Below are 6073 nucleotides of genomic sequence, written 5' to 3' on the forward strand. Positions count from 1 at the left end.
AGTGGTCTGGCGCTTCCGGACTGAAGCGCCTAGAACCGCTTGGCCACCGAGGCCGGCGCTCTTCTGTCCATGCCGTCAAATACAAGTTAATCCCCAAAGCAGGATGAAGCTGTTACCGAGTTAACAAAATAGCGTCTAGCGATTCGGCAGAGTGACGGGCCAGACGGCGTGGGCAGAGTGGTTGGTCTCGCCTTGTCGCCTTCGCTTCGCCACGTCGCTCCGAGTCGCGCGCGGATGCGACGGGAGAGCGACTCGCTCGGGGCGCCGCACCAGTCCCCGCCTCTGCCGTATCTTTCGGTTTTGTCTCTCCTTTTTTTCATTTCCGACGTCACTCGCCTGGAAACGGATAAGGCGGGACCGCGGGAGGGATCGCCCGCAGCCAGTGTTCCGCGGCGGCAGGCGATCATTCGGAAAGGAAGCGCGAGGGAAGCGAACGGCTCGCGTATTTGCGCTGCCATCGCTCGCAGCGGCCGCGACTCGGGGGCCGCAGCGTTGCCGCGGGCGCGCCAACACTCACAGCAAATAGAAGCGACGACTTCGCTACGTTGTCTGACATACCGGTAGACATGTCTTTCACTGGTGTATGAAAAGAAAGGTTCAGGAGTGGAATTAAAATACAAGGTGAAAGGATATCAATGATACGATTCGCTGATTACATTGCTATCCTGAGTGAAAGTGAAGAAGAATTAAATGATATGCTGAACGGAATGAACAGTCTAATGAGTACACAGTATGGTTTGAGAGAAAAACGGAGAAAGACAAAGGTAATGAGAAGTAGTAGAAATGAGAACAACGAGAAACTTAACATCAGGATTGATGGTCACGAAGTCAATGAAGTTAAGGAATTCTGCTACCTAGGCAGTAAAATAACCAGTGACGGACGGAGCAAGGAGGACATCAAAAGCAGATTCGCTATGGCAAAAAAGGCATTTCTGGCCAAGAGAAGTCTACTAATATCAAATACCGGCCTTAATTTGAGGAAGAAATTTCTGAGGATGTACGTCTGGAGTACAGCATTGTATGGTAGTGAAACATGGACTGTGGGAAAACCGGAACAGAAGAGAATCGAAGCATTTGAGATGTGGTGCTATAGACGGATGTTGAAAATTAGGTGGACTGAGAAGGTAAGGAATGAGGAGGTTCTACGCAGAATCTGAGAGGAAAGGAATATGTGGAAAACACTGATAAGGAGAACAGACAGGATGATAGGACATCTGCTAAGACATGAGGGAATGACTTCCATGGTACTAGAGGGAGCTGTAGAGGGCAAATACTGTAGAGGAAGACAGAGATTGGAATATGTCAAGCAAATAATTGAGGACGTAGGTTGCAAGTGCTATTCTCAGATGAAGAGGTTAGCACAGGAAAGGAATTCGTGGCGGGCCGCATCAAACCAGTCAGTAGACTGATGACCAAAAAAATGATACTCCATTTACTAAATGGGGACGAGTATAGGGAAGTTCTCAGTAGTTTGGCCTCGAGGCTAAGGCGCTTCTGATAATAACGGTATTTCGCCGTTTCCGACAATAGTGCATAAGTACTGAATGATTTCAACGAAAATATCGAGGAAAAAATTAGTACACCTGGAAAGACTATGTAGATTTTGAGCTGACGATAGCATATGCCACCTGGAGCGTAGCAGACGTACTTATTATACAATGTTGTCCAAAATTAAAGCAAAAAACCGAAATTTTGCAACATTGCGTTTATTTTGCAACAATACATTATAATCAGGTGATAGTAAAGTAGAAACATTATAAAGAATACGGAGCATAAACAACTGCAACATGCTTAACAGCAGACAAAAATGTCCTTCGTTTTTTCCAACTTGAAGGATTTACACACACATTCCGACAACTGATTAATGCGCTCAGTACGGAGTGTGACCACCTCTGGCAGCAATACAGGCCTGAAGAACGACAGGAGCATCCTGTGAATGATGTCATCAATCTCACGTTGAGGCAGTACGCCCATTCTTCCTGCAGCGCTGATTGCAAGTCCTGGAAAATGGTTGGTGGATGCTGACGTGATGCGACCCGTGTCCCTAGTGCATCCTAGACGTGCTCTAAGGAATTCAAATCGAAAGAGCGAGTAGGACCGCTATGCGTGCAATATCATCAGATTACAAGAAAACATCGACCACCCGTGCTCTATCAGCTCGAGCATTATCGTCCAACAATACGAAGTCCGGGCCCACAGCACCTCACAACAACCGCACATGAGGTCCAAAGATCTTGTCACGATCCCTGACAGCAGTTAAATCTTGCCGATTTAACCATCGAATTTCATGACGAAGCGTTCGAGTGGTTAGCATAATCCCTGCCCACACCATTAGGGATCATCGTCGATATCAGTCTCTTTCCACAACTATTGGTTCCCGAAATGGTGTTCCACGTTCCTCCATATGCGAATCCGTCGGGAATCAGTGTCCAGACAAAATCGGGACTCATCTATGAAAAGAACATTGGCCCACTGTGGCATGTTGATGGCTCCACTCTAGACGTTCCCTTCTGTAATGATGATGACTGGTTTGTGGGGCGCTCAACTGCGCCATCATCAGCGCCCGTACGAAGTCCCAATTTTTACACAGTCCTTTTTTTTTTTTTACACAGTCCAATCGAGCACTGTCACGAATCATGATGATGGTGATGAAATGATGAGGACAATACAAATATCCAGTCCCTGGGCAGAGAAAATCCTCAACCCGGCCGGGAATCGAGCCCCGGACCCTTTGGTCCAGTGGCAGCAACGCTAGTCACCAAAGTTCCCTTCTGTAAAGACGCGTCAGAGGTACACGTACAGCAGGTCACCTACAATAAAGGCCACTCTGCCGAAGTCTACTGTACAGCGTTTGCCTCGCAACAACGCGTCCAGTGGATGCTGCGAGATCAGATGGCAGTTGCCGTGCAGTACTAAGGCGGTACCGTCGTGTCCTTTCTGATGTGACACATGGTCAGCCCCCTCCTCGTCTTCGGAATAGTTTCGATCTCTATAAACTGCTGCCACATCCGAAAAAGAACAGAACGATTCACATTAAACGATGGGGCCACATCAGTTTGCGACTGTCCTGCTCCATTCTTCCCATGGACCTCCAGAGAGCCTGGTGGTCTTCTCTGTGGCATACTGCACCGTCAGTGACACTGTACACAGCGATTGTGGCAAAAACTACCCCGTTTGATAGATGCCCTGATGTCATCACTGACGTAGTTTTCCGTGGACCAGAATGCCATCTTCCTTGGAGGACACGATCGTACGGACATCTCTTGACAGTTTGTATGATTATCTCGTGAATTAGACACAGAACGGGGAAATATTGGTTTATTGCTTTAGTTTTGGGGCACCAGTGTAATTTCAACGTCGTCCGCCAACAGATAGCGTGGTGGAAAAACTACAAGAACGTAATCTATGTCTATCCTTTAATAGGGAATGCTCAGAGCCAGAATGGTCATTGTGGTGCAAACGTGTGAAGCGAGAAGGCAACCCTGCCACGGAGATGCACTCGTGCTTCCTGCAGCCAACTTAGCGAGTATGAAAGGGGCCAAATTGTGGCCTTCCGAGTGGTGTGGTGGTCCTTTCGGATAACTGCTACACAAGTTGGAAGTGCTGCTTTGTGCAAGGATGCTGGTATCAGTGGTCACGTGAACATCCTCACATCCGTAGAAGAGGCTCTGGACGTCCACGCAGCACAGACGCCCGCCAGGATTGTCGTATTGCAGTGGCAGGTCCGTACTGCTGCCACAGCACAGATGAGGCGGCTCGTGAGTCCAGACGTGTCAACACGAGATGTTGCGGAAAGGTTATTAGCAGTGGGACTGCGGGCACGCACACCTCCAGCCACGACATCGATGTGCACGGCTCCATTGGTACCGTCAGAGGATTACTTGCAAGATGGAATGGCGCGCCGTGGCCTTCAGCGACGAAAGCAGATTCTGCCTGTACGCAAGTGATAGTCGTCAGCGCGTACGACGTAGACCTGGTGAGTGCTGTCTTGTAAGAGTGCATTCGTCCGAGACACAATGGTCCCATCCCAGCCCTCCTGGTCTGGGGTGTGATAAGCTACAACACTCGTTAACCTTTGGTGTTTCTGGAGGGGACGCTAACCAGCGCTCGGTTCGTGCAGAATTAGTTAAATCTATTCTTTTTCCGTTCTTGTAATAGCAAGATGGTGTGACTTTCCACACGCACATACTGTCGGTGAAACTCAACGTGCTGTATAAGACGTGCAGCAACTTCCCTGGCCAGCAAGATCTCCGGACTTGTCTCCAGTTGAGTACGTGAGCGATATGATGAGACGAGAAGTGACTCGTGCAGCTCGTCAGCCAACAACTCTTATAGACCTACGTGAAGAGGTCGAGCAGACGTGGTATAGCATTTCCCGGGACAGTATTTGGCATCTGTACGATCGACTGGATAGCAGAGTCGGCGCCTCCATTGCCGCCTGTGGAGGCTACGCCACGTACTAATATGTGTGTTCCAGCGTGGGTCGATAACTGGTACCACAGAATCGCATGTGCTACTTTAAATGTAGTCATTTCATAAATGATAATTAGTTCAAACACTCAGCTGCCGACTGGTGTTGTTGATATACCTCGATGGAGACAGCTGAAAATGTGTGCCCCCGACCGGGACTCGAACCTGGGCTCTCCTGCTTACATGGCAGACGCTCTATCCATCTGAGCCACCGAGGACACAGATGAATAGAGCGACTGCAGGTACTTATCCCTTGCACGCTTCCCGTGAGACCCACATTCCCAACTGTCCACAATCTACATACGTAATGTACCTAACAGATATTTGCCCATCCACTCATTACTCGCGCACACCAGGTGACGATTCCCGTAAGAGTTCGGGCAACCTGTGCGCATTCGCACAGACAAAGATCAATAGCTGGGTAGCCTTTAACTATATATATGAAGATAGTAGTTGTTCTCGAAAGAACAGATACAATTAATGACAGATTGTGTACAGTCGGGAATGTGGGTCTCACGGGAAGCGTGCAAGGGATTAGTCCCTGCAGTCGCTTTATTCATCTGCGTCCTCGGTGGCTCAGATGGGTAGAGCGTCTGCCATATAAGCAGGAGATCCCGGGTTCGAGTCCCGGTCGGGGCACACATTTTCAGCTGTCCCCATCGAGATATATCAACAACACCTGTCGGCAGCTGACAGTTTCAACAAATTATCTTTTATTCTAGAGAAGCTGCAGGGTCATCAATGGTATCTGTTCTTTCGAGAACAGTTACTGTCTTCATATAAGCAGGAGATCCCGGGTTCGAGTCTACTCTATATATACTGTTGCAATAATAAATCTTCAGTGAATTTGAAACCATTAACAGGATGTACTAATTTTTTTCCGCCAGTGCATTTCTCAGACTTATTCAACAAGTTAGTGCTTAAAACCTAACCGCCACTCTTATTCTTGTAAATACTTGCATGTATCTGCAACAGGAGAAGGGACGAAGTCTGGGCAACATACGCTCGTACACTCTCTTTTGGGTGACAACAGGTATCATGTGCTTTATGTCCCTTAATAAAGACTAAACGGCAATAACAGCTGAAAAAGTAAAGTTAAATGTAGAAGCAATGAGATTTATGACTATGAGCAACGTTCGAATCTACCTCGCCGGCCGCGGTGGTCTAGCGGTTCTGGCGCTGCAGTCCGGAACCGCGGGACTGCTACGGTCGCAGGTTCGAATCCTGCCTCGGGCAGGGGAGTGTGTGATGTCCTTAGGTTAGTTAGGTTTAAGTAGTTCTAAGTTCTAGGGGACTTATGACCTAAGATGTTGAGTCCCATAGTGCTCAGAGCCATTTGAACCATTTTTTTGAATCTACCTCGTTATGTTAACTTTTGTTTATTAAAGGGCATATTCTGTAGAGCTGCTGTAACTGGTATAGTTCGAGCAGGTAACCCCTCGTTGTTAATGAGTCTCGATTCACGAAAGTGCGTCACAAAGTTACAAAACACAGCGAAGTTATTCGGGAAATTTGCTGAGTCACACGACTTTTCAGGTGCAACATTTTTAAAACCGAACAGATAAACCCAAGTTCTGCGAACGCTAAGTATTAAACGACACTT

The 6073-nt window shown here is 47.9% G+C and overlaps 1 non-coding gene across 1 annotated transcript; it reads left to right on the forward strand.

The window, feature by feature from the left end:
• Positions 1 to 5035: 5035 nt before the first annotated feature.
• Trnai-uau (transfer RNA isoleucine (anticodon UAU)) lies at positions 5036 to 5109 on the forward strand. The gene has a single exon. It is a non-coding gene; the product is annotated as a tRNA-Ile (tRNA).
• The last annotated feature ends 964 nt before the right edge of the window (positions 5110 to 6073 follow it).

The sequence above is a fragment of the Schistocerca cancellata genome, chromosome 2, assembly GCF_023864275.1.
Source record: "Schistocerca cancellata isolate TAMUIC-IGC-003103 chromosome 2, iqSchCanc2.1, whole genome shotgun sequence".
In the NCBI taxonomy this organism is placed as follows: domain Eukaryota; kingdom Metazoa; phylum Arthropoda; class Insecta; order Orthoptera; family Acrididae; genus Schistocerca; species Schistocerca cancellata.